Source organism: Wyeomyia smithii, chromosome 3, assembly GCF_029784165.1.
Source record: "Wyeomyia smithii strain HCP4-BCI-WySm-NY-G18 chromosome 3, ASM2978416v1, whole genome shotgun sequence".
In the NCBI taxonomy this organism is placed as follows: Eukaryota; Metazoa; Arthropoda; class Insecta; order Diptera; family Culicidae; genus Wyeomyia; species Wyeomyia smithii.
This window is the reverse complement of record NC_073696.1, coordinates 102237970-102259718: the sequence shown is the minus strand read 5'-3', so window position 1 is coordinate 102259718 and position 21749 is coordinate 102237970. Positions and strand designations below refer to the sequence as shown.

At 38.1% G+C, this 21749-nt stretch overlaps 2 protein-coding genes across 2 annotated transcripts in view; one reads left to right on the top strand and one right to left on the bottom strand.

Moving 5' to 3' along the window:
• LOC129727519 (ionotropic receptor 75a-like) overlaps positions 1-21749 on the bottom strand; it is a 108879-nt gene that overhangs the window by 57190 nt on the left and 29940 nt on the right. The window lies entirely within an intron of this gene.
• The window catches only part of LOC129727520 (protein limb expression 1 homolog), a 129579-nt gene continuing 110186 nt past the window's right edge, over positions 2357-21749 (top strand). The window contains exon 1 of the mRNA XM_055685424.1: positions 2357-3367. The gene's annotated coding sequence lies outside the window, so the exon portion shown is untranslated. The remainder of the gene's footprint in view (positions 3368-21749) is intronic.

The following is a 21749-nucleotide window of genomic DNA, read 5'->3' as shown; positions in this document are numbered from 1 at the left end:
AAATTTTATTTTAAGATCATTTCAGATAAATACGTCACTGACACCAAACCTTGTTAGAGCCAAAGCTAATAAACTTGGTACGCATTTATTCCTACAGCAAACAATTTTTTCCCGTACTAATTGAGAGCAGTGTAGCACAGGCACTCAAGCTCTTCCAATAAATCTGCCGAGCGCTTGCTTGAATCTGACCCAATTAATTACCCACCCTTCCGGCCCCACAAGATCCCCACTAACGGAAGCATCGGCTGCAAAATTCTCAGCGTTGGCTATGACAGGGGCGATCGCATCGAGCAGAGCGTCTTGTTGACTCTCTTACTGGTACCCACAAAGAGTCGTTTTTTGCTTTTTTTGCCAGCTCTCACGAGAGTTCCGGCCTGCCTTCACTTTCGCATCGTGCACCCGGCCAGCCAGCATAAACATTTCGTCTCTCAACTCGTTTTTATCAACACCCGTCGATCGGGGCCGTCTCGCGGCATCCGAACATAGGTATACGTTTATGTGCTTCATTTCCTGAGATCTTCGGGGGCCCCGTTAACATAGAGTGTCGATCAGTCGCGTTCTCTCATCATCATTACTGTCAACGAGTTCAATGGGGATCGTTTCGTTGCACTGGAATCCTCTCCGCCACGGCTGGGATGCTATGGATATGCTCTCCGTTATATTTCGCCCACCTTCGTATAAATACATCATCGGGTAGCAACAGGCAACCGCGGACTTCGGTGGGATGCTCAATCGTGAGGAAATTTCACCGGAGAAACAATTTCTCTTCGTTCGCTTCACTTGTGGATGGTGCAAGTGACCAGCGGTTGAGAGTGAATAGGCGTGTGAAGTAATGAAAACGTAATAGTATTAAATAGTATATGTTGCAGTATTTACTATTCGAATATTATATTCTATCGCACATCAATCAATCTTTAAACAAAACAACAGTAACCTGAGGATCAAACAATTTAAGCAGAAATTACGATCAGTTACTGTTAAAACTGTTGTTAGAAATTCCTTTGTTTATAGTATAATTACAGAATTCGAAAACTTAGTGACTAAGCTCGGTGTTGCATTTTCTAGCGGAGGTTCGTTGTCTATAAAAAACAAGTCTTTAGTATGTTGCATAAGCGTAACCTGAAATAAATCAGGTAAAGATTGCTGGAAAATCTTAAGTAAAAATAACAATAATTCACATCAACTACAATAAAAAAAACAGCTATTTTTTGTATTGATCATGTTTAAAAAAAACTATTTTACTGTAAAAAATGAAAAATGTATTTAGCAATATAGATAAAAAGATGGCGACATGCTCTGCATTAAAAAAAGGAATTGGAATCACTGTTTCTGTTACGTTATTGCAAGCCCAATGATCAATTATTCCCAAATTTACTTCAAGTAGAATTCAATCATGAAGAATAACAAAACAAAATCTATTTTCTGTTATTTTATTATATCCGTTTTGGGCTCGGACAAAAAATGTTTCTGTTACTTTTCTAGGAGAAAAACAGGTAAATGTATAAGGGTGTACGCAGGTCTGGCCGAACCCATCTGGTACGAACTAGAATAATGAAAGATTTACAACAGCTGCAAACCAACTCTGGCTTCGGCATTCGAAGAATAATGTATGGCGAAAGTCGAAGGTTCTTTTTAAAAAGCCGATAACTGGAATAGACGGATCGCGTAAGCTCAAAAATCCCAATACTGGGTGGGAGATAGACAGCTACTAGCCATAACGACTCCAGGCGTGCCGTGAAAGTACACAGTAATAAATCCTAGCTATCTTCTAAAGCGAATTTAGTGAAGGAAACTAGGCCATCGATCTATACACCCCAGTTTGACTTTCATCCGTATAAAGAAAAAAAACCATGACGGGCCATACCACCCTAATCATAAATAACGCTCAATGCAAGAACATGCACTGCCCAGCGTACGAGAAGCACGCGAATCGATTCCCACAGAACCGGGTGGACGTTTCGAACAATAACCGCAATAAATACGTGCTAAACCGTTCGCATCAAAAGTTCGCTCCGCCGTAGATCAGGCCAAAGAGTAGTTGATCCCGCAATATCATAGGAAGCTCTCGTCATCAAACATCCACCGCCTCCTTCCGAAGTGCGGCGAGCAGGCTACTCGCTACGATGCGATAGTGTTGGTGTACGATCGCTGAACGCCCGACAGATCACTCACTCTCTTGAAGCCGACGATCTGACGTTCGAGCAGAGAACGAGAGCTCGAAACCCCATTATAGTGCGCTTCGGCTGGGAGAGGTAAAGAGTATTATTCAGCTTTTCACCTATTCTTTCTTCTTCATTCGCTTCAAAGATATTTGTATATAAAATTGCTCCGGTAACTTAAGTTTAAATCAACTACTTAAGTCAGTCGTACTTAATATTCGAACAGATACGGTCGGTTTTAATGAAAACAAAATATAAATTAGCATTACGAGACGTTCGGGGCCGGATTTCGCAAAACAGATTTCTTATTCAGCGACCGGCTGATATTGGTAAATTTGTGGTGCTCTAGTACGACCGATATTCAAGCGGTTCTGTGTGAATGCTGTCGTAATTTTGAAGACCTTTACAGAAGGAGTGCACGTTTGTTTTGCGAACGGATTGCTATTGCGCGCGAAGTACAGAGACCTCGTGAGAGGTCCGAGATTTCCTTAGACAGCTTTGTCGACTTGCACCTTCCCCGAGCTGTCCGTCCGTGCAGAGCAGACTGGTGGGAGAGCCCGTTGCTGCTGCTGGCTTTACCTCCAAACCACCGGTTTTTTTTCTAGTATTCGACAAAAAAATCATTCTGCCCTCTCCAACGCTTCGCAACCAGCCAAATCTGTTTTGCTCGAGTTTTATTTCGTTTGTGCGCGAACGTGAGAAATTGATACTGCCGGAAATGTAGATTTATATGAATAGCAGAATAAAGAAGATAGTTTCTTCTCGTTTTTCTTACACGGACCGCAGCTACGGCCAAAGATACTCTTTTGAAGCTTCTCCTGTAACCGTGCGAAGTGAGGTGGTGAATGAAAAATTGTTCTCGATGCGAAGAAACATCCTCCGGCCAAGATAGTGCCAAGCAGTATGGATATTCTAGGGCCTAGGGTGAAACTGAGTGTTACATTTTAGCTGGCGACAAGAAAGTGTGAAAGTGTGATACGTGCGGTAGTGGAAAAACGAAATTACTCCGAGCGAGCAGTTCATATTATTGTCAAAAAAAAAACACAGTGCTAAACGTGCAGGCAACAATTTGCATCCAATCAGTGGGACAACATTTTTCACCGAATTTCACTGCAGCGTACACGGATCATAACTCAGTCAGCCGGGCCCACGGAGGCAAACTTGAAGCGAACTTGGCCCCTTTGGAATCAGCACACAGCGGAACGAAAGTAAGCCAAACAACGAACCGCACCAGAGTGACAAATGTGTATTTTAAATTTACTGTTACAGTTTGTATTATTAAAAATGATTTTTTTTTTGTCGTACGTAAGCACACCAGAATCCGGAAAATGACCCGAGGGTGCACGAGACATGCACACTTTCCTTGGCTTGGTGCTTCTGCTATGAGAGTGCAATTGCCAGTCTGGGAGTGCAAGTGGGATGTTGCCTGCGGACAGACGCTATTATCGGTTTGTTTTGCATGAATGCTGCTGCTGCTGCTTCTGCTGCAAAAGATTGTGTACTGGTTTTGTGGGTCATACGAATGTCTGTTCAGCTGATCGCCTGAGAAGCACCGCTGGGAAAGAGTTTCAACGACGAACTAAATCAGTAGGAAATGATTTTACCGATCGTAGAAATTCCAGTGTTTATAATGTGTAAAGTTTAATGAACCGCTATAAAAGTAATGTGATATAGTCACTGCATATTATTAGATGCGTTTTGCTACTGAGATATCAATTTGATGCTGGTGGAATAAGTGTTGAATTGTCAAATCGAAATTGAAGAAACTTTAAACATGATTCGGGGCAAGAATACTGCTTGTTTCATACCAATTTCTACAACTTCGTTCCTCAAAAATTTATACGTACAGAGGATGTGAACACCGGTAAAGAAGCAAAAAGCCATTTTGGTATGCTCGAAAGTGAAGATTTTTTCTGACATATTTTATCAGCAAAGACAAAGCGATATTCGATAAACCAGAATTGTTTCTTATCAAACGTAAAAAATTGAAAAAAATATATTTCTCTTTGAGTCGTCCGAAGTGCTATTTCATTGTGTCATGTAATCAAGATTATTTCATCACTACAGTAATAGTGTGTTGTGTTTTGTTACTCTATTTTGCTTGATAGATTTTTGTGTTTCAAAAGTTATCAAAATTCAATTTATATCATAGCATAGCTAGTAATAAATAAGATGTGCGATTTTGTTGACAACGGGTCCACAAAAGTAAAAAAAAATGTTCTAGAGCTCAAACTGAAAAATGGAAGATTATATTTTTTAACCGTTCTTGTGAATTGTGGTGAAGTCTTCAGAGACTTAATAAAGTTTCGCGACGAACCCGGCAAGCAATTACTCTGCGGTATTTTGACGTACCTCTTTTTTGATTGGGGCACAAAAACTCACAGAAATGGTTAAAAAGCTATAACCTCTCATTTTTTTTCAGTTTTAGCTTTAGGGTATTTTTTTTTATTTTGTCGCACTACAAACTTTATACTTTATTCGTAATATATTTAAACATTACATACCATTAAGTTAAATACAGAAATAAGTAAAAAATAAAACAAAATTTTACCCAGTATTTCTAACGTATTTGCTACTATGTATTTCAAAAGTGGCTTTTGAGTAATTATCTGATTGGAAATTTCAATATATTTTCCAAGCTTATTAAAAAACTTTGTATGTACAGTCCCTCAACAATTATGGGTCAGTCAACGTGTTGCCTAAATGTTGAAAAATGAATGTAAAATAGGAAAAGTAATCAACTACGAATGTTTTACTATCTATTTCTGTGTTCTGCTATATACTTTCGATCGACAATTAGTTTCACTGCAGCTGATGTGTGTAAATCGGTTAAGAAGAAAAATAGTACTTGCATAGCAAAAAACACAATTATGGGTCACTTTTGGCCTTCAAGATCATGTAGTTTTTAAAACCATCAAAATCCATCACAAAAGTTATTTTATTGTTGTAAAAGTTTGATAATAAGTTATTTTATTAGGTCGTGATCTATTTTCATGCAAAAGTAATACAAATAGCCAAAATATGGACTGACCCACAATTGTGCACCGCAAAACGTGACATTACTACAATGATGGGTCGCTACACTTATTGCACCGAGAAGAACTATTGTTTTTAGTAACATTTTCAACATTAAATCATTTCAATCGTATGAATAGGGTTACAATTGAGTTATGAAAAATACCACTGCCAATGAAAATTGTTCAGTTTCGTGGGAATAGACGTATTTGCGTAAAAGTGACCCATAATTGTAGCTGACCCTTGATTGTGGAGGCACTGTACCTTTAAAGCGGGCAATGCATGTAGTTTTACGATGGTGCGAAAAACAAATAAGAACAGAAGGTGTGACTTAGACTTGGATGCCGTCTTGATGAATAATTTTTTTTCAAATCTGAATTACACTTTCGATATTCATTCATTTTTTACGATGTTACCAAAACAAATTTAGTGCACATGATCACTGATAACACAGTTTTGCAACACAAGTAAAAAAAGGAAGGACAAAACCCAAATCAATGTTAATAATACCAAGAAATATTTTTTAGCAAAAGCTTACGTGTTTTCAATCGACTTTCGTACACCAATTAATAAATAACACTGTGCTACAAACGAAAAAAAGCAAGAACTTCTGAAGTGACCTAGTGTAGGTTGTAAGTCTTGTTGAGTGTAACATTCGCTCATACTTGAAATTTTCCAAACACTCCCAAAATTCGAAATTATGGTCGAAATACAGTTTTTTGGACCTCAGCGTATAATTTTTTTTAACTCAGTTTATTTTCAACCGATTTTCAATATTTGAGCAGTTTTAGAAAGGGGACAAAGAGAGCTTTCAAAATATATACAGGTTTGTTCTGATATCTAAAACATGTTGAGTTATTTGAGTTTAAATCTAATTTATTAGACTTTTTCACGCAATTTTTCAATTTAATTTGAAATTTACCGTCTATTTTTGTAAGAAACATACCACAAATACACTATAATTTCAAAAGTATATTCAATTCCGAATCAAATGCAAGTTGTTTTTTGGAAATCGGTTGATAAATGCAAGTACTTTTGATGTGACTTACTGTGAGTTATAGCTTTAGTCAAGTGTTACTCGCGCGTTTACTTGAAGTTTTCCAAATACCCCGAAAATTATAAGTTATGGTCAAAACCCTTTTTTTTTACCTTAGCTCACATTTTTATGTTTAATACGGTTATTTTTCAACCGATTTTTTATATTTTGGCTGTTTTATTAAGGCAAAAAACAGTGCTTTTGAAACATATAAATATGCCTCAAAAGTTTACCTATATGATGAATGGTTTACCTATGTGATGAATGGTTTTAAAATAAATAAGATGGTTTATGTTATTTTCAAATTGTTCCAAAATTATTCGAAATTTTTCACACATATTTGTTATGCAAGGGCTTCAATTGCTGTAAAATTTGGAATGTTCTTTTTAGTAAAAAACGGAAATAATAGGTGTTGGTAATGAAATACTGTTATAATTTGGCTGAGAAATGATTTGATGAAATCTAAGTATATGGTGGAAAACATCAAGTTATTTCTCAGCCAAATTATAACAGATTTTCATAAACAACACTTAGTGTTTGGCACAAAAGGTACTTTTCCAATACTACAGCAATTAAATCTCGTTCATTACAAAAATGTCAGAAAAGTTGCCAATAAATTTGGAAAAATTTGAAAATAACATACACTATCTTATTTATTCTAAAACTATTCATCACATATAGGGTATCGAACTATTCATCACATATAGGGTATCGAACGAAAATAGACGGTAAATTTCAAATTTAATTAAAAAATTGCGTGCAAAAGTCTAAAAAATTAAATTTGAAGTCAAATAACTCAACATGTTTTATTGATATAAGTAAAACCCTGTATATATTTTGAAAGCTCTATTCATCCTCTTTCTAAAACTGCTTAAATATTGAAAATCGGTTGATAAATGACTGAGTTAAAAAATATTATATGCACTGAGATCCAAAAAAACCGTATTTTGACCATAACTTCAGATATTGGGGGTGTTTGTGAAATTTCTAGTATGAGCGAATGTTATACTCAACAAGACCTACAACCTACACAATACAAGACAATACAATAAAAAGCAAGTCCTAGGTGCTGTATCATGGCATTATGATTTCGAATTTACTTCTCAATTTTTCCACCATAAGCTTCCCAGATAGGTGAATGTATGAAATAATTTGAGACTAGTTTTTCAATTTTTTTGACTCAAATGTCTCTGATAGCCGAAAAGCGGTTCAATTTCTATCTTTTTTTATTATCTGCGTAAATCCAAAATTCACGAAAAAAAAAAACTAAAATCAATCCACCCAGCGGTGAGACCCAGCCTTTCTCATTCAAACTTACTTACTTACTTTACTTTTATGGCGACAGATCATTAAGATCCTATGCCGAATCCAGAATACGTCTCCACAAAACTCGGTCTTGAGCTGCTCCTCTCCAGTCTCCCCTTACACCCGCTGCTCTGGCATCCTCGTCGACAGCACACATCCAGCGCGTGCGCGGTCTGCCTCGAAGTCGTCGGCCTCTATCCGGTTCTCTACTAAATATTATCTTTGCCGGTCGCTCATCCGCCATCCGTGCTACATGGCCAGCCCACTGTAACCTACCGTGTTTCATCAGCTTGACAATATCAGCGTGTTTGTATACTTCGTACAGCTCGTGATTCATGCGCCTGTGCCACACCCCGTTCTCTAGTTTGCCTCCGATTATTGATCGCAGGATTCTACGCTCGAAGACCCCAAGCGCTCGTCGATCGGCCTCCTTCCACGTCCAAGATTCGAGTCCGTAGAGCGCCACCGGGAGGATCATCCAAATTTTACGAACATCCAATTTTTACGAATTATCCAATCCAAAATTTACGAAAAAAAACATGCACAAAAATTTTATGATGTTTTCCAAATAGGTACCTTTGAATACAAAAATAATAGGAGGGTGGTATCAAACACAAGATTGCATGTTGTTTGACTACGGTGTTTTTATGTAACATCAAAACAAATAGTAGACGGAACTGTATTGCTAGTATTTCCTGAAATTTTAACTAACAGTGCTTTTCTAAATGTTGAGACGTTAAAGTACTATTGACAATAATTTATACTTAATAAAAGGAATGAATCAGAAAACTTTTTGGTCGTTGCTTTACTGCCAAGACAAACATTCAATTTAGAATGAGAGTATGGGAAATTGGAGATCAGAACGATTTAGGCGGAATTTCTTAGATTGGACTCAGATTGTTTGACATTAAAGGGATAAAACGCATGCTATATATATATACGATTAGATGTCAATAACTTCAAAAAATAATGACCAGAACTCAATTATATGCTTTTTGCGTAGCTGTTATCGCTATCAAGGTTTTGACGAGTGACAGAAAAATATATCAACTTCAATTGTAATTTAGAGCATTTCAAAATAGAGGGTGTTACGATCAAAAGTTAATCAACTTCAATTTGCTGTGTTATTTTTATACTGTGTCAAAAAAAACCTGAACCCACTTCATTTTAAAGGTGTGTATACATAGTATCAAGTATTATGTTTGATTTCGATACTGGCTCTTCATTTGTAAAAATGGCGTCGAAGCAAGAGAAGCAACGCATAAAAATTTTGTTCACGCATCACGAAAACTATTCGCAGGCCAAGCTGACAAAATTGTTGAATGTGGCCAAATCAACCGTCACCAATGTAACAAAAGTGTTGGAAGAACGTTTGTCGACTGCCAGGAAGACAGGATCGAAGGGAAATCGAGATCCGACGCTGCATAAACGACGAGTAGAGTGGCCAGCAGTTTTAAGCGGAATCCCAACTTTTTCGTTCGAGATGTCGCAAGCAAGCTGGGAATGTTGGACTGCCGTCTCACAAAACAGGTGGTGACTCCAAATCGTGACGATAAACAAAACAAGTCGGCCAGACAACGATATCTCGTGTGGCAAGACATCTGTTCCTGGGGTTTGAAGAGCAACGTTTTCATCGCAAAAGATTCCGGCAACCAAAAAATTTATGTGCATGAGTGTTTGAAAAAACGTCTGTTGCTTTCCTAAAGCAACACAGTTGTTCTAAATTGTTTCGTTTGGATTGCCCATACCGAAAAAAGACCATGAAGCGGTATGCCGCGAAGAACGTCCAGGTGGTGCCAAAAAACATGAACCCTCAGTCTAAACACGCCAGAATACTAGGTTATCGTCAAGTCTCAACAGATACACGGTTTTCTGATTTTTATGTATCAGTTTAAAGAGTGTAATTTTCTGAGCAAACTTTTTTTTAAATGGTTATCGTTTCAAATGAAGAATAAAAAATATACAATAGATGGGTAAACTGTCAATTACCACTTTTCGAGAAGGTTTTTATTCTTCTTTTGAAAATCGTCACAACGGTGAACATTTTTGTAAAGAACATTCTGTTCAAAAAACGCATCTTTTTCAATTGATATATAGAACTGGTATAGCTTCATGGTAACTGGTAAAACTGGTGACCAAGAAGTACAAAACTTGATGGAAGCAGTCAAGAGAGAGGTTCACCAATTCGCAATCGTTAAAAAGGAAATTTGAGTCAATATCTTTCATTTAAACTGTACGAATTAAACTTGACAAAGAAATATGATTTGATTTTTTTATAAAAAATAACCGATATACACACATTTTTGTTTGACCAATTTTTGACCCATTACTTTGGTATTTCTCATGAAAGAGACCAGCTTGTTTGATGTAGTTCTCTTGTCATTCTCCGCACACACTGCAAACAATAACCATCATACACACACGCTACCGGCACACGCACAGCCAAATCGTCCCCTTAATGCCAGAGCTAAATATCTCGGTAAGTGACGTTTTGAGAAAATCAAATTTGATAATTCGACCTATTTTTGTGAAGATGATTCAACTACTGAAATTCCTTTCAAGTGGTATTCAAGAATTTTATCAATATCTTGAATCATTCTAATTTCAGACCACATATTCATTTAATGCCAGTGGGTGGTTCAGGGAAGAGCAATTTAAAAAAATTGAAAATTAAACCGAGTTATCTAGTTTTATCACTAAGAATTTTCAGATATTATTTTTCGGATTAGCAGGAAAAATCTTAAATACGCAAAATTAAAGCATTTTTATTTGCTTTCATTACCTTAGAGCAAGCGCACCGGTGGGTTGCCATTTGAGTTGCTATTCTCACAACGCTGGCCGTTGCTATTTTGGATAGCAACCGATTTTCGCACCGGTCGTTGCCATTGCGGATTACCAATTCCACTATTTTTTTTTTCACACCGGCAGTTGCCAACTTTTGAAGACCGTCACTAGCTGGCGTTGGCAAAATGTTTGTGTCGTATTTCCCTGAAATTCTGCGGATCTAGTAATAATCAACTTAAATGTCCGTCAATCGTTTCCGGAATTTCCTTTCATTTAACACGATTTTGTTCTGAGTTTGTTTTCGTTTTCTCAAATTGTCGATAACACAACTCTGTTGCAGTTTTTTTCGTTTGTGCTGCATCGATTTTTCATCCTTGTATGTTTAATAAAAATAATTCCGTAAGACCATGGCACGTCCAGCAACGTTGCCTCCATTGACTATTCTACTCAAAGCTGGCGAACTGTTATTATAGTTGTATTTTGTGCTGTCTCGGTACCTATAGTTTGCTTTTGATATTTGCCAATTGAATTTTTGAATTTTCAGCCAAAAAAAATTAAATGCAGAACGCAGAAATTGTTCTTGAGTATTTGGTTGATTCTAGTGACGAAGAAAATGATTTCGCGGAACAAATATTTTTATACGTGAATATGAAAAGATTTGGGGCTGCTCTGAGCCTGAAAAAATGGCCAAATATTGACCCGCATGCCGAGGAAGGTGCCATCCAGCGTTTTAACAATGTTTTTTTATTTTCATTTCCGACGCCGCTTTCGATTGCGTTGTAGGTTGTTCTTGAAAATTGAAACAGTGGTAGAGGAGAAAAATGGACGCAACGGGAAAATTGGGACAGCAGCAATAGTCGGTAATCCTTTCGAGCAGTTTCGCTCAAATCTTCCAGGTTTATTTAAATATTGCCCAGGGTTGGCCAATCTTGTAAGGACTTGACCTTTCTTCGTGTAGGTTAGAGTGCCAACCAAAATGGTCATCTCGACTTTCAAAACAAAAAAAAAAAAAAACTGTACAAAATGTCATATTGATGTCTTTGCGAATAAATGCCCGAAAAAACACCCTGTGCAAAATTTCAGCTCAATCAGAATTAAAATGGAGTTGCTCACTGGTTCACGCCGACACTGCGAGGCAAAGCGCTTCATCTTCCGGACCGACAAACTATGTCCGCATTCGAAACACTCTTATTTTCGTAATATTATTACGAACATTTACTGTCGAGCACAAAAAAAACACAACTTGACATTTCATCAAATAGCAACGGTTCGGCTCGTTGCTATCGCGTTGCCAAATTTAATAACTCGCTGCTACCCGAGGTAAGGATTGTTATTTCACCAACCAAGATAGCAACGCCCGGTGTGGTTGCCGCGTTATGGTGGGAGTTGCCAAACTAGCTTTAGAAACTTCAATTTAGCCACTGGTGGGCTTGCTCTAAGCAGACTCTATTGCTTTTGTGTTGGTATAAAAAATCATGTCACGTGTAAACAATAGAATTTTTACTGTATATAGGGCTTTTGTTCTAAAAATCTTCATCCTCTTCACAGATAATATCTTCTCGTTGACTTTATCATTCTGTGGCAAATTAGAATAAAACGATATGAGGATTGTCTACTTGTTGCATGCAATTTACATTACGAAAGTGTTTGCAGAACGCGACGTAAAAAAAGCACGAAACACACTTGTTCTAACGCTTGCATTGAAAAAAAGGGACTTTTTTCGGATGGTGATAAAAAACTAAGACAGATAATTGTGTTCGATAAAGTTCCCAGGGCAAAAATAAAATCTACGTTTTTACGAGAAGCCTTCCGGCAGTTAACCGGAACATTCAGGGACGTTCAGAGGACGTTGCATTCACGTTGGATTAGTGGAGAACACCACGTCTTTGCCCTAATGGTATTTCTTGATGAATGACGCAACTTCCGGCAACTTCCGGCCAGTCCAGAGCAAAAGAAGAGCGGCTTTAAAATCCCCTTCTCGCTAATTGTCATTGATGAATGGGTAGTTTCATCAGTGCGTGTAAAGCAAAACCCATGGAAAATCAGCAATTTTTGTTCATTTTTTCAATGCAAATGTTACGTTGAGATACCTAGTTTTAAAAATGATGAATAACTTTTCTACTTGTTATCGTGTTCCAACGAGTTTTAGATATGTTGAAGAGTTCGACGCGATAAACATAATGGCATATTTAAATCAAAATCGACAAATTTCGAGTTATCTTAAGGAGACGGAATGTCTGAAAGCAAACGGGACGCAACAGATCCGGACAATATTACTAGCGTGTATGGACGGACATATTCAGCGATGCTGTGCAGTGCTGCGGTACCGGTTGGTCCTTCTGCTGTAGAGCGCTGTGATTGTATGAGTTGCCTGCTCTGCCGCTGCTCTGCTGGCTGCGGGTCAAGTCAGTTTTCAATTTACAGTAAGAGTCAACCGTCCTCTCGCTGCAGTAATGGAGACTAAATTTCTGCAAGCTAAAGCTTTTATTACGTGACAACTGAGAGTTGAACTTGCCATGGGCGTGTCGCAAAACAAAATCCGTAAGCTAGAGAATTGCAAGAAAAAACATTTTCGATAGTTGCACCGGTCGCGATGGAAAAATGAACACAAAGAAAAGCAAGAACTCAATTGTACACTTTTTGCGTAGTTGCTATCGCTGACATAAAGATTTTGGCGAGTAACAGAACAATATAACAACTTATTCAATTATGATTTCTTCCAACGGTTATTAACCCACGCACACTAACAAATTTTTAATAATAATAATAATAATTTATTTATGATGCCGAGCACATTAACGGCTATTTGCATCTTAATCAAATATAAATTTTACAACAAATTTAATGATATATAAGAAAAGTAACTTAAATCTATCTAAGTATAATATCAAATTTCTTTATAAAGGTTAGATTCTTTAAGAAATTTTAATAAATTGTTTACTCTATCAAGATTATCACTCAAACTTTGGCTATCGATTTTATGTTTGGCTCGCAAAATTTCATGTTCTGTTCAGTGCATAATTATATGCTCGACACTTAGTGGCAGATTGCAAGTTGAGGGGGCTCTTCACGCTTAAAAATATACCCGTGGGTCATTTTTGTATGCCCAATCCTGAGTCTGGTAATCACAACTGATTCTTTTTTTTGCAAGCAATAGGAGGTGTTCCAATGCGACACATTAGATTTGATCGATCTTAGTTTATTGTTTTCAACATTTTCCCAGAGACGTAGCCATTTATTTATCACAGCTCGTTAACAAGCTGTTATTTGATCACTGTGTGTTGTGGTTGTGTGTTTTAAGGGAAAGGCGGTGGCTTCCTTTGCTAGTTCATCGACAATTTCGTTTCCTGGTATTCCTTTGTGGCTTGGAATCCATAGAAATTTTATGGTTTTGAGTGTTTGTATAGTATGTTGCAAAAGTTTGTGTGTTTCTTGTATCAATGCATTTTCCGAAAAAGGATCTTGTATCGCTTCCAGTGAGCTTTTCGAATCCGAAATTATTAAGAATTTATTATGTAAATCGTCTTTGATGGCATATTCTATAGCGATTTTTATTGCAATAAGTTCCGCTGAGTAAATTGATGTTTGATTGGGTAAACGCATTTGCGTTTGATAAAGTATACTGAATACAGCACAACCAACGTTACTAGCAAGCCTTGAACCATCTGTAAAGATAAGATAAAATCCATCATTTTTAGAGATTCGTTCCAGGTAGATTCCAGAAGATGTATTTGATTTTAAAGTCTTGCTCATAGAAAAATCTACTTTCAGTTCTCCAACATTCCACGAGGGGTTTAGGTGGAACCCACGGTAGTAAGCATCTTCAATTTCTAAATTGTATGTAGAGCATAACATTTTGAATCGCTGTTCTATAGATTTGGATTTTTTTGATGAGGATGAATTATGACGATTAGATAGTTTATTGAATAACACATGATCTGGTAATGCCATTGATTTTATTCCGTATGCTAGTGTGTGAAGATCTCTTCTGAAAGATAAATTCATCATACCTGCATCACAAAGTAAACTAACGGTCGGACTTGTACGAAATGCACCTGTTGCTAATCTAATACCCAAGTGGTGAACTGAGTTCAGTTGTTTCAACCGTGTATTTGACGCCGAGTTGTATACAATGTTTCCATATTCTAGCCTTGACAAAACTAGTGTGTTATGTAAGGTAAGAAGTATTTTCCTATTTGACCCCCAGTTTGTGTTTGATGAAGTGCGGATTATTTTTATGGCTCCCAGAGCTTTAGTTTAAGCGTGTTTCAGGTGTCGATCCCAATTTAACCTTCTATCAAAAAACATTCCCAAAAATCTGTGGGTATTTACTACCTCAACTTCCTGTTCGTAGAGAGTTAAATGAGGGTTAGTATTGCAGCTTGTTTTACGACAGAAATGAACAATTTTTGTTTTGTTGACGGAAAAACGAAATTCTGTAGGTTCACTCCAATTTTCTAAGTTATTTGAGGTGGTCTGCAAACGCTGTTGTATTTTTGTTAGGCTTGATCCGGACGTATAAACTGCTACATCGTCCGCAAACTTGTATTTCCTAACACCTTGCAGAATACAGTTTTTTAAAGTGTTCATTGCCACTAGGAATAAAGTCACACTGAGCACTGAGCCTTGTGGGACCCCATTTTCTTGTGTAAATTTTGGTGAGAACGTATTTCCAATTGCGACTTCTATCTTGGAGAAAGTTATGAATGAACCACAGCATGTTACCTCTAACTCTGTAAGAGGAGAGTGTTTTCATTATATTAAAGCTCCAGGCAGTGTCATAAGCCTTTTCAATATCGAAAAAGATACACACCAAGTGTTCTCTTTTATGAAAAGCTTCTTGGATATCATTTTCTAGTACAGCTAAGTTGTCTATTGTACTTCTATACTTTCTGAAACCCGATTGAGTGTTATCTAGTAAATTATTGGATTCAAGGTACCACATTAGTCTACGATTTATCATTTTTTCGAGGACTTTGCAAATGCAACAGGTTAATGATATTGGACGATAGTTTACGGGATTTAACGGGGTTTTGCTAGGTTTTTTAATTGCTATTACAATTGATTCTTTCCACTGTGCCGGAAACAAACGCTGATACCATATATTATCAAATACCTGCAGAAGATAGTGGTGTGCATTTATTGGTAAATTTTTGAGCATATCGTAGTGTATATTATCTGGGCCAGTAGAGGAGCCCTTGCAGCTTTTCAAGGCGATTTGCAACTCTTGCATTGAAAAATTAGCATTCAAATCACTTTGAATAATTTCTTCAAACAAAATTATTTCAGTATTTCGTGTATGATTTTTGTATTCAATAAATTGTGGACCGAGGAACTAGCTGATAACGAAAAAGTTCTGCCCAATTCTTCAGCAATTGCATCTGGTGAGTGAATCAATTTAGAATTACTTTTGAGGCAGGTTATTCCTTGAAAATTGGTTTTTCCTGATATCTTTTGTACTTTAGACCAAACTTCTTTTATTGGTGTTAAATTATCGATTGATGTTGTATACTTCTACCAGGACTCTCGTTGGTGTTGCCTAATAAGTCGTCGGGCTCTAGCTTTTGCAATTTTATATTTTGTTTCAGATTCAGTGTCCATTTTTTGGTTAAATACTCTTAATGCCTTATTTCGTGCGTTGATGCAGTTTTGTATATCTTTACACCACCAGGGAGGTTTGCATTTTTTTACTATGCTCGATGTCTGGGGAATTGACTGCTTTGCTGCGTTCGTAATGCTTAAGGTAAGATGATCGAGTTGGCTTAATGGTTCTATTGGAGATTTTTCGTTCAAGCTAAGAGTTATATTAGTCTGGTATTGGTTCCAGTTAGCCGAAGAAGTTATCCAACGGGGGCGTCTTGTAGTATTTAGCATTTGCGAAAGCGGTGAGATTATAATTGGAAAATGGTCACTCGAGCATAAGTCAGAGTGAACAGTCCAACAGAAATGGTTTGATAGGCATGGAGTACCAAATGAGATATCAATGGCGGAATAGCTATTATTTCCCAACTGAAATTTGTGGGTGAACCATCATTAAAGACGTTCAAGTTCCAGTCGTTTATGATTGATTCCAGCATTTTTCCACGGGTACTGTTCTGTCTGCTTCTCCACATAACATTGTGAGCGTTGCAGTCAGTGGTTATGAGAAATGAAACACTTAATTGTTGTATAAGATGATCTATGTCTGTTCTTTGGGTTTGTTGGTCTGGGGGTAAATGTAGTGAAACAAGTGAAAATTCAAGTGGGTGAAACATTTTGACCGCCACAGCTTGTAAGTTTGTGTTGAGATTCAATTCTTTGGCATGGAATTCGTTTTTTACACATATGGCTACACCTCCTGATGCCCGCATGTGAAACTGATCAAGTTAATAGAAAATTGAATAGTCTTTAAGCGTAGGTGCCCTAGAGTGATTAAAATGACTCTCTTGGATGCATATTGCAAATGGGTTGAAATCTTCTATAATCAATTTTAGTTCGTCGAAGTTATTGTAAAATCCATTAATATTCCATTGTAAAATGCAATTATCCATTGTGGTTGTGTTGAGTAACCCAAGAGGTTTGAGCAATTCGAGAAACTAGATATTATCTATATCTATCTCAACGACAAATATCGACTGAGATATTGCTTGTGATAGATTACTGAGGTTTCTAATTGAGTTAGTAGTGTTAGGATCAGTTGTATTTTCGTTTATTCCGTGAATCATGTTGTTAGTCGTGTTAGTGGTACCTGTATTTATCGAACTGTATCGTGAGTCATTCTGAAATTGAGCTTCTGTCTGCTGTTTATGTCTATGCTGTGTAGTTGTAGTTGCATCTGGTGAATCGCTGGCGTGATTCGATGAGTTCTCTTCGGGTTGGAGATTGGATGTCCTGGTGTTCATCTGAGTACTGCTGTTAAAGTTGCGTAGGTTACGTTCGGTTCTCTCTTTACGTTGGTCTCCAGTGAAGTCCTCTGCTTGTCTCTCGTTGTTGATATTGTTTCGAATTTTGAGTTGACTAGAGAACAATTCTCTCAGCCGAGGTGGATTTGGGTCTGGTGCTTGCGATCTTCTCTTTTGCTTTGCTTCACGATAAGTGATCTTTTTGATTACTCTTAGTCGCTGGATCTCGAGTTCATCGATGTATACTGGTCAGTTCTTAGATAAGGCGTGGTGGCCTTCCCGGCAAACAACACACGTGGTTTTTTGTTGGCATTCAGTCTTATCGTGGTATAAACTGGCGCAGTTGGCACAAACTTGATTTCCTTTGCATTGATCCTTCTTATGGCCAAATTTCAGACAGTTCATGCAACGCAATGGAGGTGGTACATACTGTCGGACTTTACAGCGATGAAAACCGGCATCTATGGAACCAGGGAGGGTTCCCAGATTGAACGTTAGAATGAATGCTCCTGAGTCTTCATACTGATCACCCTTACGGCGCTTGATTCGTTTGACATCAATAACGTGTATGTCTTTCATTTCCTCGACGATTTCCTGGTCGGTATGCATGTTGAGGTCTGGGCAGAAAATTGTTCCACGTGTTGTGTTTAGTGTTGGATGTTCCTTTATTTCAACATCTATTGTTTCGCCTAGTTTAATCTGCTTAAGTAGTTTTACTGCCTGTTGTCTGTCTACTGTTTTTAGTAGTAATCCGCCTTCTTTCGTTCTGGTGATCGAAACGTTTGTAGTAATGCTGTCTATTGCTTTCCTGATGAAAAATGCGGGGGGGGGGGGAGACAGTAGTCATTGTCTTTTTTCCATCGGTACGGTTTAAAACAAGATTGCGTGGTCCATTGTGAGTTGGTATTGAATCCACTTTCAATTGTTTCGTGAACTGGTATTCTCGTTGCGTTTCTCGTGTTGCCGTTCTTTTTTTTCCTTTGTTTACTCGATTGTTCCCTTTCGTATGTGTCTGTGTCCAATCCAAATCTTGTTGGTTCAAGTTCAGGCCGTTGAACCTGGATCCGAAGGCCCAAGGCGGATCTCTACCGCCTGAATTCTCCGTCATCTTCCAGCGGTCACCCCTGTGTAGCTACTTTATTTCACTCCAATCACGTATAAAATCTTATAGACAATATGGAAAAAAAATCGGTTTCAAGAGTTCCAATCAAACGATGTTTCTCTCTCGTGAGCTAAAACCGAACTGACCAAAAACTTTTAGCAGTGGCAGAAAAGCTGAAAGTAGACGCGACGCGGCAGAACATGTGCGGACATGTTTAACAATGCTGTGCAGTCTTCCGGTTGATTCGTCTGCTGCGCTAAAATCAGCTGCTACTCAGCCGGCTGCGAGTCAAGCCAGTTTTCAGTGGGAGTCAACCGTCTTCTCGCTGCAATAATCGATCATTCAATTATGATTAAATTTATACAAGATGAAGCTTTTATACGTGACTACTGAAAAATAAATTAAAAATAAATTTACGACAGGCATTCCAGTGATTCCAATCTAGATGAGATTCGCGTAAGTGCAAACGATGTGGGTGAATAAGCTTGTAAATTTTTTTTTTTTTGGTTTTGTCAGCTTCAAAAGCAATATTTTTTGGCTTTTGTGCATCAGCTTGTTGCTGTCAGGCTGTCCATAGATATCGATAGTTATCAATTAGTGTCGGTAATTGTAATTATCCATAGATATTTTAACCGATATTTCGCATCCCTGTACCCTGTACTCGAACACTGTCATTCACTGTTTTGCTTCTCTCCCTTTCCTGTCGGAGTCATTCATATTTGACGTTTGCTCTCAAAAATGAGCAAAGCGAAAATCTCTGACAGTATGCGAGTGCATTAAAAATCGAGCAAAAATCGAGCAAAAATCGAGCAAATAGACGTGAGTCGAAGGAAAAAATGGACATTTTTTTCTTAGTTTGCTACCTAGCTCGGCATGAAATAAAACCCCCCACTCACCCTTAACAACATTTTGTCACAAAACCGCGAGCCCCTCCTCCCCCTCGAAAGCAAAATACTAAAATACGCAGCAGGTATGTAAAACATACAAACATACTCGGGTGTCACATACATTTGTAAAAATTAATTTAAAAAGTGATCGGGAGACTAAAATTTAAGCTTTCACTTGATAACATACTAAATAAAAATCCAAAGTTCGATATCAACAAGATTTTTTTAAAACGTTGCTAACTATAATTCACTATAACAGTTTTTTGCAGACAGACTTTCGATTTGAAAACGGAATTTTCAGACCTCTAGACAATTAAATTGGTGATTACCGTTTCGAAGATAAAAATTTTTGAGACACTGATAAACTGGCTCACCAGGCCAAAAAGAAGCGAAAACGTTGTTTCCCAAACTGAAAATTGGCGATTTGGCGAATTAACGGAATGGTGCCTACCATTGTTACCAACATTCACCGGTGTATTATTTATATATAAACATCAACGTTGCTCCACCTTCACTAGGAGTAGTTCATTAGAAACCATACCGATGTAATCTAGCTAATGAACATTTTCCGAAAATAATAACTGGAATGCTCGGCCACCGTCAACCGGAATCATTTTATATTACATTCGGATGTACACAGCTAAAGGTGATCGCAGGAAACACAAGAAATAATAACAATAAAAGAAACAATATATCTGCATTTGGCTGGCCAGCAGCATCTGCGCAGCTCTGGTACAGTTCTTCCAGTGGGCTGTCGTTCAGCCCAAGAGGCTATAAAGTATGAAAATAAACATTGCGGTGGTTTTTATTCCCACCTCCTCACATTACCGCCGTAGACACAGGAAGCGGCCGTACCGCCCGTCAGTGGGCATCGCCGGGGAGTGGAAGAAGGCACTCCTATAGCGCTCACACACAGCATAGGTTCCTTCGGTTCAGATGGCTGTCCAACATTCAGCGCAGACTGCGTTACGAAACGGAAGACTAAGCATTGACCACCTCCGTACCTCGGTCTTTGGAGTGTTTTCCGTCGACTACTGAATAGTGGAATGTTCTTTTTCTCAACCATTCCCAGCGTTTTGTCCAATGGGGGCCTGATGGGAAACAGTCAGGGCAATAGTTATGAATCGTATTACTGAAAGTAGGCTCGAGTAATTTAATTGACACCTAGGGAAAAGGCTCAGTTCAAATGCAACTGCAACAGTCATATGGCCTCCGGTAAACCCGATGACCCCCAAAAAAAAACTGCATGTCAAGCGTATGTAGCATTGTTGTAGCCTGGCGGACATTTGGCCCGAGAATCACATCTAATAGTAGAAATCCTTTTATAACCCTTCACTTATGCCAGGAAAAATTGTTCTACCGAGCGCCACAAACAATTATTGATCGATTCCAAACTACTTTCAAGGCGCAGAACTTAAAGTCTTCTTAACGCCACTCGAGCGCTTATTGATGCATAAACGCAACACAACTCGGTGAGCGCACTGAAATCAATCTTCTCCGCCTTTCGAGAGTTGATCATTTGTCCGGAGCAAATAGTAGCCAGTACTCGCAATGGAATCCATCCAGCGTTTTTCCGACTGCCCGTCTGTCAGACTCCGGACATGTGGACAAGCTCTTAAAATATTATGTTGTTTGTTTCTCCAGTCTCTCTAGTCCGATATGATAGATGTACCATTGCGCTTCGGAACGGCCGGCAGGGCCGTTTTGCGCTTTCATCCATCTTGCGGCCTCCTGGATCCTGGGTTGCTGCACTTCTGGCAGCTGGGTGGACTGATTGCCATTCTAGCAAATTATGGAATAATGCATACAGGCCACATACGGCTGGAGATGAAGTTATTCAATAAGTCGATATTTATTCAGTTACCGCCGCTGTCGGTACACTTCCGCCGGGACGGTGAGCGAGGGAAACGTACAGGAATGCGGTTCGATACAGCGGATGATGTCTCGGTACTAACGTATCGAACGTGGCAGCCAGCAGCCGTGTGATAATTTGTCGAGGAGAGACAGAGAAGATTTAGTCTAGGCGGCGGGCGTCGGCGATTGGTTCGCCACTTTCCATCGGACAAACATGCCACATCCCTGTTGCTACATTTGTGTAACGAATGGCAATAAAAGTAAATTCGCGAAAGATTCATAGAAGTTCTATAAACCTGTTGCAAGCTGCGAGTCAACGACAGGTTTAGTCTGGAACATTGTAGAAATGGATAAATAGTTGCAGCTTAAAAAATATAATAATTGTAACTTAAATACAATGCAAAATAACCGATGCCTCTTCGTTCGAATTTTTTTTAAATATTAGATTATTCAGAATTAATATTAGTACTGGCTAGTTTGTCTGACATTTTTACGTATTTAATTTTACTATCGATGTAGTTTTCCTTTAGATTATTATTATCTACCATTCAATTTTTTATCCATTATTCCAAGCCCGTTTTTAGACGGGTATGCGTAAAATCATTTAAAATCATTATAAACATTTTTTAAGTATTCATTAAAGATTCATAGTGAATTTACTAAAACCCGTCTTGTGGCGGGCTTGGACACTGGAGGATTAAATAGTAAACTTTTCATTCTCATTTG